This window comes from Mus musculus, chromosome 7, assembly GCF_000001635.26.
Source record: "Mus musculus strain C57BL/6J chromosome 7, GRCm38.p6 C57BL/6J".
NCBI lineage: Eukaryota > Metazoa > Chordata > Mammalia > Rodentia > Muridae > Mus > Mus musculus.
The window spans coordinates 135,957,384-135,971,811 of record NC_000073.6 but is presented as its reverse complement, the minus strand read 5'-3'; positions in this window follow the sequence as shown (position 1 = coordinate 135,971,811).

Below are 14,428 nucleotides of genomic sequence, written 5' to 3'. Positions count from 1 at the left end.
TTGAAGATAAGGGACTGAATCTCTGAACCCATAAGCCATCCCCAATTAAATGTTGTTCTTTATAAGACTTGCCTTCATTATGGTATCTATTCACAGCAGTAAACCTTAACTAAGACATTGACTAAAGTGAAATTCTTTTTTTATAAGACTTGCCTTAGTCCCTAACTAAGACGTGTGTCCTCTCTCCTCCAAGGTGAAACACCCCCTTCCCCAGGTGGAGGAAAGAGCTCATAAGGTTCCAGAAACAGGTAACTTGTAAGAGCTTAGGAAGTTCAGAGGCTAAAAGATCACAGGGCGCCTCCCCAAGGTTACATAAGCAGTAATAGTTGCTAGGGGAAGGAGACTCTTCAGCCAATCTTCCCTCAAGTTAAGCAGAGAGCTTTAGTGATGTGACTTTCTTAGCAGTCACCCATGTTGAGGTGACCTATTCAGTGATGTGGCTGCCTTTGTGTCACCCAGCTCACTCGCACTCCTGTAAATGACCCTTCATCTATACTCCTGTAAGTATCCCTATTAGATCAAGCTAAACAAAGACACTGCTGTTTTTTTGGTTGGTAGCTATCTAGGCTCCATGGCCATTTGTTTCTATGGACCCAGGAAAAATCAAACCACATCTTCCCGTCACCATGTTAGATGTGACAAACCCCTTGCTTTCCCTTCCCCTCCATGATGCTGTAGGGATCCGCTGCCTTGACTCTTCATATGCCTTCCAATTCATAGCAGTCACCACGTGGAGCATCTCAGCCACATCTAGATCAGTTTTGGTGACAAGACCCTAAACATCAAGCCAGCTATGATGTGGAGACACTTCAGTAGTTGAGGGAAGGGTGAGGGTAACAAAAACATAAATGATTTGTACACAGGGGGAGAAGCAGCTAATTGCACACACCCGTGTAGACATTCTCTTACACCATCCCAACATTTTCCCATGACATCCAAATGAATAGGACACTTGATAAGGAGCCTGCCTGAATTCCTTTGAACCACAGGTAAGTCAGTAACCTCCCGTTGGGTATATTTTTGTGTTCCTCCCAGCTTGCTAACTTGACTCACCCAAATATAACTACCAGGTGAATTTGTTTGTCAAACCCGGAACCTAGGTTTCTTCCATCAAGCCTTATTTATGATCCCTCTTTCAAAACATTCATCCAACCTAACCTCCTGCCAGCTCGCTTTCTCTAGGGGACCCTGACCAATACACCAACTAAGCTCCGGACACTCTGCTTTATGTGCCATTCTGGAAGATGCAGAAGTTTGTTTATGTCTCCTCCAGAAAAGCCACCGGGTAAGAAAGGACCTAGCTACAGCATAGCTCTTTCTTGGTTGGATAAGGGTAACCTAAGAGGTCTAGTTTTGAAGGTAGCTAGTTTTGATGGAGACCTGAAGAGTTGAAGGTTGGTGTGGAATAAGAACTCCCAGACTCAAGCTGGCTAGGAGAACATGAACTCTAGGAGTTCTCTGAACATGAACTAGGAGGACTCTGCGGATGAAAGAAATCACTTGTTGCTATGACTATTCCTGGTTGTCAACTTGACTACATATGGAATTAAATAAAACCCAAATAGGGCTGTGCACACCTATGAGGGAATTTTTTTTCTTAATTAAATCATTCGAAGTGAGAAGACCCACTTTTAATCTGGATCTTTGAGGTAGAAAGATCCACATTTAATCTGGACCACACTTTCTTCTGGCAGCCTATATAAAGGACATAGAAAAAGAAAGCTTACACTCTCTTGCTCTCTCTCTTCACTTGCTTGTTCTCTCTAACAAGTCTATTTTCGCACTGGCACTAGAGCCTAGTTCTTCAGGATTCCAGCATCTACTGAAGTCATTCAGCCTCATGGACTGATATTCCCTTAGTAGGCACCCATTGGACTAGTTGGGCCACAGCCTGTAGGTCATCCTAGTATAACCATTTCTATACATATAAATATTTACCCTGTAAGTTCTGTTCCTCTAGAGAACCCTGACCAATACACTTGTCTTTGTAGGAGTCAGTCTACTGATACTGGAAAGATGAGGGTTAGAGAGTTACATTTGCTATTCAATGGTCATGCATCTTGGTAGTCAGACATGGAACTGTAAAAAAATCAATCTTTCCAGTCCATTTGCAGTATAAGGCGAAGTTTAAACTTCATCAGGTTAACAGATAAGCAAGAAGAGCTAGGTCCCCTTTTCTCTTTTCTGACAGCTAGACCTAGCTTGTCCCAGAACTCTTGAGATAGAAAGTCAAAATTTATTCATTAAGACAAGGTTCTGTGTTCTAAACCAACAAGATAGAAATTTTGGGGATAGACCCTGTCCTATGAAAGAAGAGGACAAGATTTAATTGAGATAAAACTCTATAGAAACTGAAGTTTTTCCCCCAAAGCATCATAGTAGCCATCTTTGGCTTTTCTAGATCTTCTGGAGAATGGGATAGCAACACTTGCTTCATTTTCTCTGGTCTCTACAGCTTGCTATTAGCTTATTTCCAACATGACCATGCTCAGAACTGTCTTCTCTTAAACTTGAGCATAACTGTATTCAGTCAAGGACATCTACTTTCTGGCTAAGAACCAAGAATCTTCTGCCTTTGCTGGGGTTGTGGAGCCTCGCACAGGTACACACCACACTGTAATTGGCTCTTTTGAAATTGGTAATGCCTTCTTTTTGTTAGCTGGAGTGCTGCTGACAGGTAGGGTTGGGAGAACCCTCGCTGCATATATCAGCCACACAGGGGACCTTCGTGGTTTAGACAGGCATTGTTAATTGTCAACTTCTCTGAAACCCCCAACATCCTGGGAGGGACTCATTACAAAGACTCCTCTGGAATAGAGACGAGGTCAGGCTTTCTATCTCCCACAAATCATTTGTCGGCGAGTGTGTTATCAAAATATGAGCCAGCCCCTTCAAATATATTTTAAACACCGTTAATGTATTTCCACATGTCACTGGCTGACAGCTCTGCCATCCTCTCTCCTGCCACCAGGGAAATTTACATGCATTTGAATTCAGTGGGCCAGGCTCTGCCGCCCCACTCTGACAGCCCGTTTAACTGGGTGATAAGTTAATCTGTGTGCTGTTTGATGGATTTCTGTCTTTTACCCAAAACAGTTTACAAAAAAACGACTCAAGGAGGCTCACCAGTTTCTGTGGAACTTGGGGCACTTCTAGAGGTTGGACGACATGGGGCCAGCTGGGCCCAGCTGGGCCACACAGTGATTGGCTTCCCACCTCATGTGCTTTGACCTACATGACAAGCCCCTCTTCCTTTTTTCCAGAGTCCTCAAGCATTTATTCAAAGGAATGTAAAACTGATCAGGCAATATGCTAAGATCCAATCAGATTTAAAGGGTGAGATTCTCCACCTATGTACTTTGCTGCAATGGCATGCCTGTGACCAAATGCCCTGTTGAGTTTTTTTCATCATTGTATTAGATTCCTATGCTTGCAGGGTGGTTGAGCCAGGAGCCAGCCCTCATCCAGCATGGATGCCATTTGACCTGGACAGGGACTACAGCGGGGCTGGACAGAGATGGAGTTGCAGGTATCAAGCATTCCAATATATAAGCCTATGAGGTTCCCATCATTCAAACCACCACAATGGTTTAGTAGGGCCATTCCTGACACCAGCTCACTTCCCCCACAGAGGCCCTGCAAAATCTGATAGCATGGGAGCCTTGCCAGGCCATCATTTTCAAATGGAGTAACCAGTAATGGAGCAGCAGACAGGGGCTGTGGACCCTGGAGGATAGGTTATTGTGGTTCGATAGATAGAAGTTGGAAAGTCTACTAAACAGATAAACATTCTGGACATTTAATAATAAGTCATAGCCAAAAAACCCTGGTCCATGGGCCAGATAAGGCCATAGTTCTCGGACTCACTCACTCTCTCTTCTCCCACACTGTCTGTCTACATTCCCTACTGGGTGATACCACATCCAGGGCAGCCTGGCCCCTGTGGAAGTCCTACCTTCTGGGAGTACCTACCTCTGCCTTCTGTTCTCTCCCCAGGTTGCTGTGAGCCACCAGGTGGGCCTGAAGAGGTAGACCTCCTCTGCACTCTCTGTAAACAGAGATAATGTGGGGTGCAGCCACTGGGGAGGCAAATGTGTCATCCTAGATTCAGATCTCTCACCATAGGGCCTCTCATCAGACCTCAGCAGCCCCCACTGTGCACACCTGCAGCTGTTGACTGTGGAGAAGTGAGAGATTCAGAGGCTACAGACCACCCCGCATAGTCACAGAACCAACCCAATGTGCACAGAGGTGTCTAGCACAGGTGTTTCTGTGACTGGGATGCATAAGAGAGCTTCCTAGTGGTTGGCAGTGGTCGGCCCTTACCTATTATGCCTCCATCTGCCAGAGGAGGCTGGCTGCAGTTTGGGCCTACGCAAGGAGCTAGACAAGAGGAGTCGGCTGGCAGATTCTACACACATCCCTCAGGCATGTACCCATTCGAGCTTAACCTGAGGATTCTCTACAACCAAAGAATCATAAAGAGAAAAAAAGAAAACAGCACAATATTGCCAATAATCACACTAAAACTACATCTTTAAGCATCAATAAAAAATTCAATAATTTTTACCATCAAAACCTGGAATTCTACTGTACTTAGTCTAATTACTTCTAAAATTTTATTCTTTAGATGTGAAGATGTTGTGAACAAGCATACAAACAAAAATGTGTGAGAAAGGCATTTAAACACACCAGGCTGTTAACTAATAATAACAGTGTTTTTCTGAATTCCAGGGGTTTTTATTTATTATTATTATTATAGCCTTTTCTAAATGTTCCATGTTTGAAACAGCTGCACATGTGGGTGGTTTACTTTATTTTTTTTAAAAGACATTCACATTTGTATTCTATCAAAAGGTTCTGAAGAGAGCTGGAGAGATGGCTCAGCAGCTACTTCGCTACTCTTGCAGAAGGCCAGAGTTTGATTCCTAGTACTCATGTTGGGTGGATTACAACAGCCTATAACCCCAGCCCCAGGGAATACGGTGGCCTCAGCTTCTCTCCTAGGGAACCCTACCGGCACACATGTGGCACACATACATAGAGTTGCACACGTACACATAAATAAAAAATAATAGAAATAAATCTTTGAAAAGGTTCTTCGGGCCCTCTGGCTTTGCTTCCTCCCAGACCACAGAGGAACCACCAAGCACCTGCTAAGACCCTGGAAGCAGCAGGCACAGACAAAGAGGCAAGCAGGACGTGGCCATGCTCGCACCTTGTTGGCCTGATGAATCTGGAGCCATGGAGAAGGTCAGCCAAGTGAGCTATCAAGCAGTAACAAAGCAGCAAGTCTAGGAATTTAAAGCCAAGAGTCAACTGGAGCCGAGGCCTGCCAGGGAGGGGGGCCAGGGCACCAGGGAGGAGGAAGTCTTGACACGTGTGTTGATGGCCTGGGGTTTGAGCAGTCAGGCTTGAAGCTGAGAAGGCAGCAGGGTGTGAGGCACAAGGGTGCTCTCTTCTTCCTGCAGCAAGGCAAGAAATCCTGGCTTTTCTCCTGCCTCTCCCTCTGAGTTCTCCCTAGTCTCAGTCCCACATGATCACAGGTAGGCAGAAGACACTAGATCCACTTCAAAAGTTACTGCCATTGTCCAGCACTTCCTGACTTGAGTGGGTGGGGTGGACTACAGCCCACACAGTGTCCCTTTCCGGGATACTGAATGGAGACTCACACTTCCCTATTGTCTGCCCTACTTCTTATGCCCCTGGGTTACTTGAGGAGGGAGAGAACAGGGACAGAGAGCAGGACAGCAGCCCCTGACTTTGCACTGTGAGTCCACACACTTGGCCACATACTTCAAGTACACAAGGATGTGTAGGTAGGACAGTGGACCTGCAGAGGGGCATCCAGGAATGCAACCTGAGCCCATGCCTGGGTGATGCTCAGGAAGCCCTGGAATGATCCAGCTTTTGCAAGTGGCAGGCTCCGCAGCAAGGGGAGCATCTGCAATCCACAGTGCCATTTGGCACCTCTTTCATTTTTAACGTACTTTTCAGCATTATTCCTCCGTCGCCACATGGTGAATTTTGTCCTTCTGAGAGCCAAAGACAAACACAGGCATGCTCCACATACACAATCGAAGGGAGCCGTTTCCTAGCAACAGGAGCCCTGGGTGGCCAGGAGCCACCTTCCCTTGCAGGGTCTGGAGTTTGGCCTATGGGCTTAGAGGCTGGCACTGAAGCCAGACCCACATGGCCTGATAGGAGGGCTGGGATACTGCATCTCACTGTGTTAGTGGCCCAATTGCTTGACATATTTGATGCATGTATACAACTGCATGTGTATGCACAAAATGCATGCACTCATACTATAAGCACACTCGGTTCCCTTGCCTACATAAGGTAAACAAGGCAAAGCCAAGCATAGTCATGTAGTCAGTGGGACTGTGATGGGGTTTCATTGGCCTAACTCTGTCCTAGTTCTTCTCAGTCTACCAGGGACTATAAGAATGAATAGTATGGCTCCCTCAGGCATCTGGGGGACTCCTGCACCATTAGAGACCTACTGATGTCCTACTATGGTCAGTGTTTTCACCCAGATTTCTCTCCACCAGTAACCTGTGTGATTCTGAACCTGTCACCTCTATCAGCCAGCTCAGAACTGTCCCCACACTTCCCCACTTAAGAGTGCCGTTACCCCAGTGTTTATTCACCCATACATACGCCAGTCATTCTGCAAGGCAGTACATCCTACACGGGAGGCTCCCATGCACTCTGTGAAGTGTCTCGATGCTTTGGACTGACATGTGTGTAGGGGAGTGGGCAGGAAAGGATCCTCCAGTTTTGACAGCTTGTTTAGCCAGTCCTGCACATAAGCCCACTAATGGATTCTGTCACTTAAACATATGGTTGCTCTGGCCGTGCTAGTGAAATTCTCCAATTTTATATAAACATTTTTATTTTAATTTTGATTTCCCGCTTTCAGCCCACAGATGCTATTTTAGGCCTTCCAATCTCAGCCCACACTACCTTGAACACAGGACAGATGATACCCAAAGGCTTCATGGGATACCTGGGTGATGTAGCACCACCCAAAGGAAGACACCAGTGTTTGCCTGGGCTGCGAGGTGAGACGCCATTCTTAAGTGAACTTTAAAAATCACTTTCTTGGAATTGATTGTGGTGCAAATCCACTCCAATGCAACACAAGCATTGAGTTACCACATGGGTTTTTCCTCAGTTGAGAAGTGGTGAGTCCTCCCACCAAGAGCACCTCACTCTCGGGATACCTAGCCACACCACACCCAAGGACCACTCTGCGCAGAGCAAGCTGTGCCATGCCTGAAACCGTTTAGTATGTCCAAACCTGGGAAGGCGCAGCAAAGCAGAGACTCTCCTGAGAGGTAGTTCCTTGTTGGGCCCCGCCTCTCATTTCTAATTTGATTTCTGTTTACTTTGCCTTTATTTTTATTTATTTTATTTTATTTTTTGTAAGCTCCTCCCAGGATTGTACATGGAATTGTTTGCATACACATTTTCAAAAAGTAGTTCTCAGATGCGTTTCTCACTTCTCAACTTTCTAATTCTTCCCTCTGACTGTTGGAGAATGGAGCTCCCCCACAAAGCCTCTGCCCTTTGAAGTTAATTTAGCTTTTCTTTAGGGCTTTGTTCGGTGTCTGCCAGCTTGTGTGTCTGGATCAAAGGGTAATCTTTTAATTGGTAGGTTTTATGATTTTTATTTATATCTTCTCCAGATCCCAAAAATGTTTCATGGAGACAGGGAATTCCTGCTTTGGCAAAAGAGCTGCCCATATGTCTGTTTACCCTTACTAACAAGCCTCCCTGTGCCCTCATCTGAGCTGTGATTCCTGCTTTTCTTGATGGACTGCCTCTCCCTGCCACTGTCTCCTGTCCATGTCCACCCTTCCCCACTGCTAATTTCTTACACTATTTTAAAGTCTTCGTGCTGTGTTATATGACCCTACTTAAGAAGTTTAATTAATGTCACGCATGCATCCATTAGGTTTTATATTTTTATCAAAAGCAATGGACGTGTTATCTGATTCCTTAAATGAAACATGCTTTATCTGTCATCCTTCCCAAGCTTTAATCCTTTCTTATCTGTAGCTGGATGTCTACCAAGCAGCATCTTGTAAGATCTGATTTTTTTAATCCACTCAGGCAGGGACATGGCTTTTTTTTTTTCCAAAGTGTAAGTTTCAATGCTTGTGGTCACCAATGTAATTGTTACAACTCTCTAGTTGAAATGCTCCATTTCTGCTGAGTTTCACACACTAATCATGTCTGGGCACTGCTGCTCAAGTCTACAGTCCACCCCTCCCTGGAACCAACATCTTCTCGGGCATGGGACAGGCAAGCTGTATCCACAGTACTTCATACCATCTCTTCACCGGGGCCCTCCCCACCCCTCTTATGGGTGGAAGGTAGCATTTGACCATCTTTATGTGAATCGAGTCTAGTGTTCTGAGTTGTTGAGCATCTTTGCATTGAACAAGTGTGGGCTCAGGTCACACCCCTCCAACATTTCTCCAATCCCAGAAAATGACAGGGAACCTGACAGCCAGAATTTGTGGTCTGAGCCTTAATGTGGGGGAAGAAGATAGTGAACGCATCAATAGGCGTCGTGCAGAGTCATGTGGTAGGACTATAGGGAAGGAAAACATCAGACAAAGAGTTGTTTTCTGTGGTGGTCGGGGCAGCTATTTGAACTGATATCTCAAGTTGACAAGGAATGATCCATGGGGATGTCTGGTAGGGAGAGGGGTCAGAAGCAGGAGTTCAGCCAATGCAAAGGTATATAAGTAGGAAACGAGGTGTCTGACTGTCTGTCTGTCTGTCTGTCTGTCTGTGCTGCTATAACAAAATGCCAGAGGCTCATGAGTTTATAAAGAGATTTTTGCACAGAGTTCTGGAGTCTGTGGAGTTGAGGGCCAAGACGCTGTCACTAGTGTCTGGTGAGGAACTCCTACTGTGTGCTTTCTACCCTCACAGAACTGAAGGCAGGAGAGGACAGAGGTGTGGGAAATCCATGAGTCATGTGTCTTTCGTATTTCTTTAGTGCAAGAAGAACAAAATCTTCTTACAGCCTGAGGAAATTGTGATGGTACACCATGGAAGTGCAAGGCTTGTGGGGACTTTCCACTACCTTGCTCTTCATGTATGAACCATACTGCATCACAGCCCAGACTACCCCAGCCCTGTACTTCAGAATGGAATTGTATTGGGACACAGGGCTGTTAAAAGAGTAGTTAAAGTGAAACAAATCCTCTTGGGTCAGTCTGACTGGCATTCTTATAAGAAGGAGAAACTTCAACACAGAGACGCATACCGTGAGATGATCATGATCGAGCCAGAGAGGATAGGGGAAACGCAGCCTGTTAGCACTGGCAGAAGGTAAACATGTATTGGTCAATCCCTCAGCCTGGGATATTACAGCCCTCCTCCCAAATCCACCACACTTTACAGTCTTTCCCCCTCCAGAGTTAGGAGGTTGTAATTCTAGTCTCATGTTGACTGTTGACCCACCTGGGAAACTTTTCTTCCTGGGGACCTTCAGGGAGTCTTCTTTCTTTCTGGTGACATAAAAGTCATGATACTTTCACCACCTACAAGGTGGTGACCAGAAAGATTTGTATTTTTTCCCAAGACCAAACTATCTGAAAAAGCCATTGATAGAAAGGGGAACAAGCAGAGCTTCGATAGGGGAAGGGTCTGGGTACTGAAATGTTCACAGAAGGACTTGGGCTTGTAGACCTAAGGATTGGATGTCCAGCTAGCCACCAGGTAGTCCATAGCCATTTTATGAAGACATGTTGGTTTTTCCTGGATGCAGAAGGGTCACCTGATACACCAGACAAGGTGGGCTAAATTAAGGAGCACAAGAGGACAGGGCTTCTGCACGGGTCCTAAGGTGACAAGCAAAATAAAGCCCTGGTGTGAAGTGACTAGCATCATAGGACTTCCCGAGGAGGCTAGACCCTGTCCAAGTTGTAAGGTGGAAAGAAGGGAAAGGAGAAAGGAAGAAGGCAAGGAAATTAGACCAAGAGAAGAAGGTATCAGGATAGTATGGATAGTAAGGAGGGCACCCAACACCACCCTACCTGTACCTGGCCACCTGTGCCTACCTAGAGCACTTGAACGCAACTCTTGTCCCATATGCAGACAACCCAATCCACAGCCTGAAGCATGGCTAATACTGATGCAACTTAGACCCTAGTATACAGTCTCGTAGAATTTATTCTGGAATATCATAGCATCCCAGCATTTTTAGGGGTAGCTTTTCCTGAGAACCTTTGGGATTGTATCTTCCCATGTCCCAGATATTTAAATGTTTTGCAGAAAAACAGAACCTGGGCCCTAGGGCAATGTCCTTCACATTGTTCTCCCCTTTGTCATCCCCTGGTGTGACCCTGCTTCTTGTGTTTTTTCAAATACTGTGCTTTCAGTCAGTTGAAGGTAGCCCCACTCAGAACCATGTGTCCTTTGAATGACATTTTTGAGGGATTGTGTGCTCAACATGTTTTATATAAGAGGTGTTCTTCTGAGAGGCTGCCAGACTGGTCTCATTGGAAGTTGATGAGAAAGCCCAATATGTTCGGTGCTACTGCCGAGAGGGTTTGGCAGACGCAGGCGCCAGCCAGCCAGACTCACCCCGGGCTCCAGCACAAACATGCAGACCATTCGGGCTTTGTCCTCAGCCGCCTGATTCCAGAGTGGCCTCTGGGGCTTGGCATCCTTGCCAAAATGCTCATGACATCACTCATATTATTAATAATTACAGGTTATTCACAGATGGGTGGGCAGATGGACACACGGCCAGAGAGATTTGTTTAATCTCAGCCAGGCGATTTCTCCTACGCACTTCCCTTTGCCTGGTTTTGCTGCCTCCCTGGAGAAAAAAAAATATAATGAAAAATAAAATTTCAGTGAAAGAAAAATGAAAATTCTGTGAGAAGGATGGCTGAGTTTTCTGGAAGAAAACTGGACCTATAACCTTTCTTTTACTCAACAAGGCCTATGAGTTTCTGAACTAAAATGTTTTGAAGGGCTCAGGTTTCTATCCCTCATCAGACCCTTGGGTAGCTGTAGTTCTATCTATGAGCCAAATTCATGGTGACTGAAGAGAAATAGCTGAATACATACATGCATGCGCACACACACAGTATACATACAATGAACACAAAGACACATATGCACACACACAGACATGCACACACAATGAATACTATAATTACACATGTTTATATGTTGTGTAATTATGCATACAACATATGTAATATTTGTACCTATTTAGATAGGTAATAGATAAATGATAGGCAGTTGATGCAAAATAAATGAGTAAATAGTTAATAGAAAAATAATTGATAGATAGATAGATAGATAGATAGATAGATAGATAGATAGATAGATAGATAGATAACACACAGACAGACTTCTAAACATTCATGATGCGGTCCACAGTACCTTCCCAGAATTCTGGGAGGACAATGGAGATCTTGCTGCCTGGGGAATAGCAGGGCCTATGTGGACCAGCTGAATACATTATCCTACAAATTTATTATTAATGGAGCTAAGGAGGAGTTCAGTGAGTCAGAGTGCTTGTTCTCCAACCATACAGCATAGAGTTCAAATCCCAGCACTTGTATAAAATCAAGCGAGGGATGTCTGTCCATGCAGCACTGAAAACAGAGGCACAGATCCCAGGAGCTTTCTGGTTTCACCCAGCATAGCCAAAGGGTGAGCTTCTGGGAATATGAGAGACTTTGTCTCAAGGCAATGGGGTAGACAGCAATAGAGGAAGACACTTGATGTCCTATTCTGGACTCTGCATTCATATGTGTAGTCATGCATATTCACATATTCACATGTAACACATAAATGTCGTTAGCATAGGCATTATGTGTGCTACCTTCTTCTTAAAATTGATCAATTCTCAATCTGAGGCCTTAGTTCATGGCCCAAAGAATAACAACAGATCAATAAATACACTTGCCTTAAATAAGAAGGTATACACATCTAAAATGTGGATTCCATCCTTCCCAGTAGGGCCATCGCACCCCAGTGCAAAGGGCAGAGCCTTTCTGAAATCAGTGAATGCCGGAGAGAAAGGCCAATCAGGCTAGCCTGCTTGACACGCTGCCCCTAGCTTATTAAATATTGAAGCTCCTTATGAGAGTGTGCTGACCGCAGAATCCACACTGTCCATGGCGACTGAGAATACATGAATCACAAGAGTCACAGTCTACTGCATACAGATCTTTCACCATACTGGCTGTTGGCCCTGACCTATGGGACCAGGATAGCATACTACAAACCAGCAGACACCAGCACTGGTGATTTTTTTTTCTGATACCACAAACAGATTTATGCCAACAACCTGTTATTCTCAGCCATCAGAATGCACATACGAGCCAACAAGCCAGGCTGGGGCTCTAGTCTGAGACCAGCCAAGGCAGTCAAACTAACTGGTCCACCTGGGGCTCCTACTTTTGACCTCGGTTTCATTAGCACAGCGCTTTTGCCCCATGAGCCAACCAGACTGCTGAAATATAAATCAACTGCCTTCTCCAATTCCCCCTTCTTCTGGCCAAGGTGTTAATGAACGAGGCAGTGACCACGGGGTACAACAGGGAGAGAGAATGGACTCGTAGAGGTCACAAATTGGATAATCTCATTCCGAACAAGAATGAAGTGGATCACATCTTTTAATGCAAAATACATCCTCCATATGGGCCTTCTGACCAACCTCCTGCAGCTCCCTGTATCCTCTGTATCTCCATCCCCAAGTATGCCTCTCATGGACTACAGACCCCCACCTATACAAGCTCAGGGACCTGAAGTGATCAAGCCTTAAACAAACACACACACACAGGCTATGGAAGAAGAAAAGTGTTCTGGAGTTAAAATTCCCTTTTCTCTAAAATAAACCCCATTGTGAAGTGGTTGCTCAGCCCACTGGAGCTGCCCATGGTGGCTCTCCTGGGCCTCTGCACCATATGGTTTGTTCAGTGACTCCCACCCACAAGTGCAGCTCCTGCTGCCAGCAACCTGCACTGACCTCCAGTTCCTGCCCTTTGCTCTTATCTCCCTCAAATCCCAAGGCAGTCTGATTTCTTTTTGAGGAAATCTCCCAAATTCCCTGCTCCTTTTGGACTCATCGACCTTGATTGCCCTTCTCAGATGGATATTTTCACCAGGGTGCATTGGCACGATCTCTGCTTCATCTACACCGGGCTGCCGAGACCTGCGTGGCAATTCCATTTTTCTTAGCAGCGCTAAGCAATCATCATTTGTCTTAGAAATTGGCACATTCCTCCAAATACATTCATGAGATGGTTGGGTGTCTGCTTAGATGAGAGTGGGAATTTTAAAGAAGACCTCTCCACCCACTTCCCCACACCCCAAAGCAATGTGAAAAGAAAAGGGAAAATGTGGGGAGGATGTGCCCTATAGAAGGAGGGATTTGGGGCAGAGATTGAAATGCATGAGGTGACGCGGGTCCAAAAATATAAGCTCAAAATTCCATTCTGTAATGAAACGGGTACCAAGTAGAGGGAAAAATTCTAATCGCATATAGAGAGCACAAGAACATATTGCATTTCTATGTAAAAACAAACTGATTTCTCAGAACTCTGTGAGAAATTAGAATTATTCATTCATAACTTCATAGATGAGGTTTCTCTGCAAGGATCTCACTAATCCCTGTTTCTATCACAGCTAGGAAGAAAGACAGAGTCAAGCTTTGTACTTTGGGGACATCTGAGCTCCTAGGAGGGGGGGAAGCGAGGGCTATAGAATGGTTTTGTGTGTCATCAATAACTCTGGGCTGAGCTGTATACCCAGGTACTCTTATTACACTGTGGGGTTAGGAGTTGAGCTTGTATCCCATGGGCCACAGCAGTTTGCATGTCCAAATCTTGTTCTAAAGAGGAACAGGAGAGGCAGCTGGTGACCCAGGAAGTTAGCTCATAGACACATGCTCCAAGGTAAGTCTTTGTCACCATAGCCAAGATATGTTCTACGATCTGCAGATGGTCTTGGTTATGTAAAACCATTTGCCATTTGTGAGACTATGCGCACAAGGGGTCAATCCTATCATTCACTGGAAAGCATTAGAAAGGTCTCCCAGCTCTAGTAACTAGCCAGCACCATTCCAATGCCCAGCAAGTCTTGGCAATAGAGACAAAGGCAGGTAACTTATGATTTGCCCAGAAATTCTTACGAATTCACTTAACCTCCAGATTATAGATTACATACACAAAAGCAGTAGGTGTGTTCATGTGTGGGTATGTATGTATACACATAATTATATATCACTTTATATATATATGACATATATCATTGTGGAGAGGTGGCTGCACACAGCTAACTGACCGGTACTCTCAGGTGTCAGGGATGTCAATGAATTCTAGTAGAAGTTGTTTAATTTTTTTCCCTGGCCTCTGCTTCTTTTGGAATCTACTCTAAA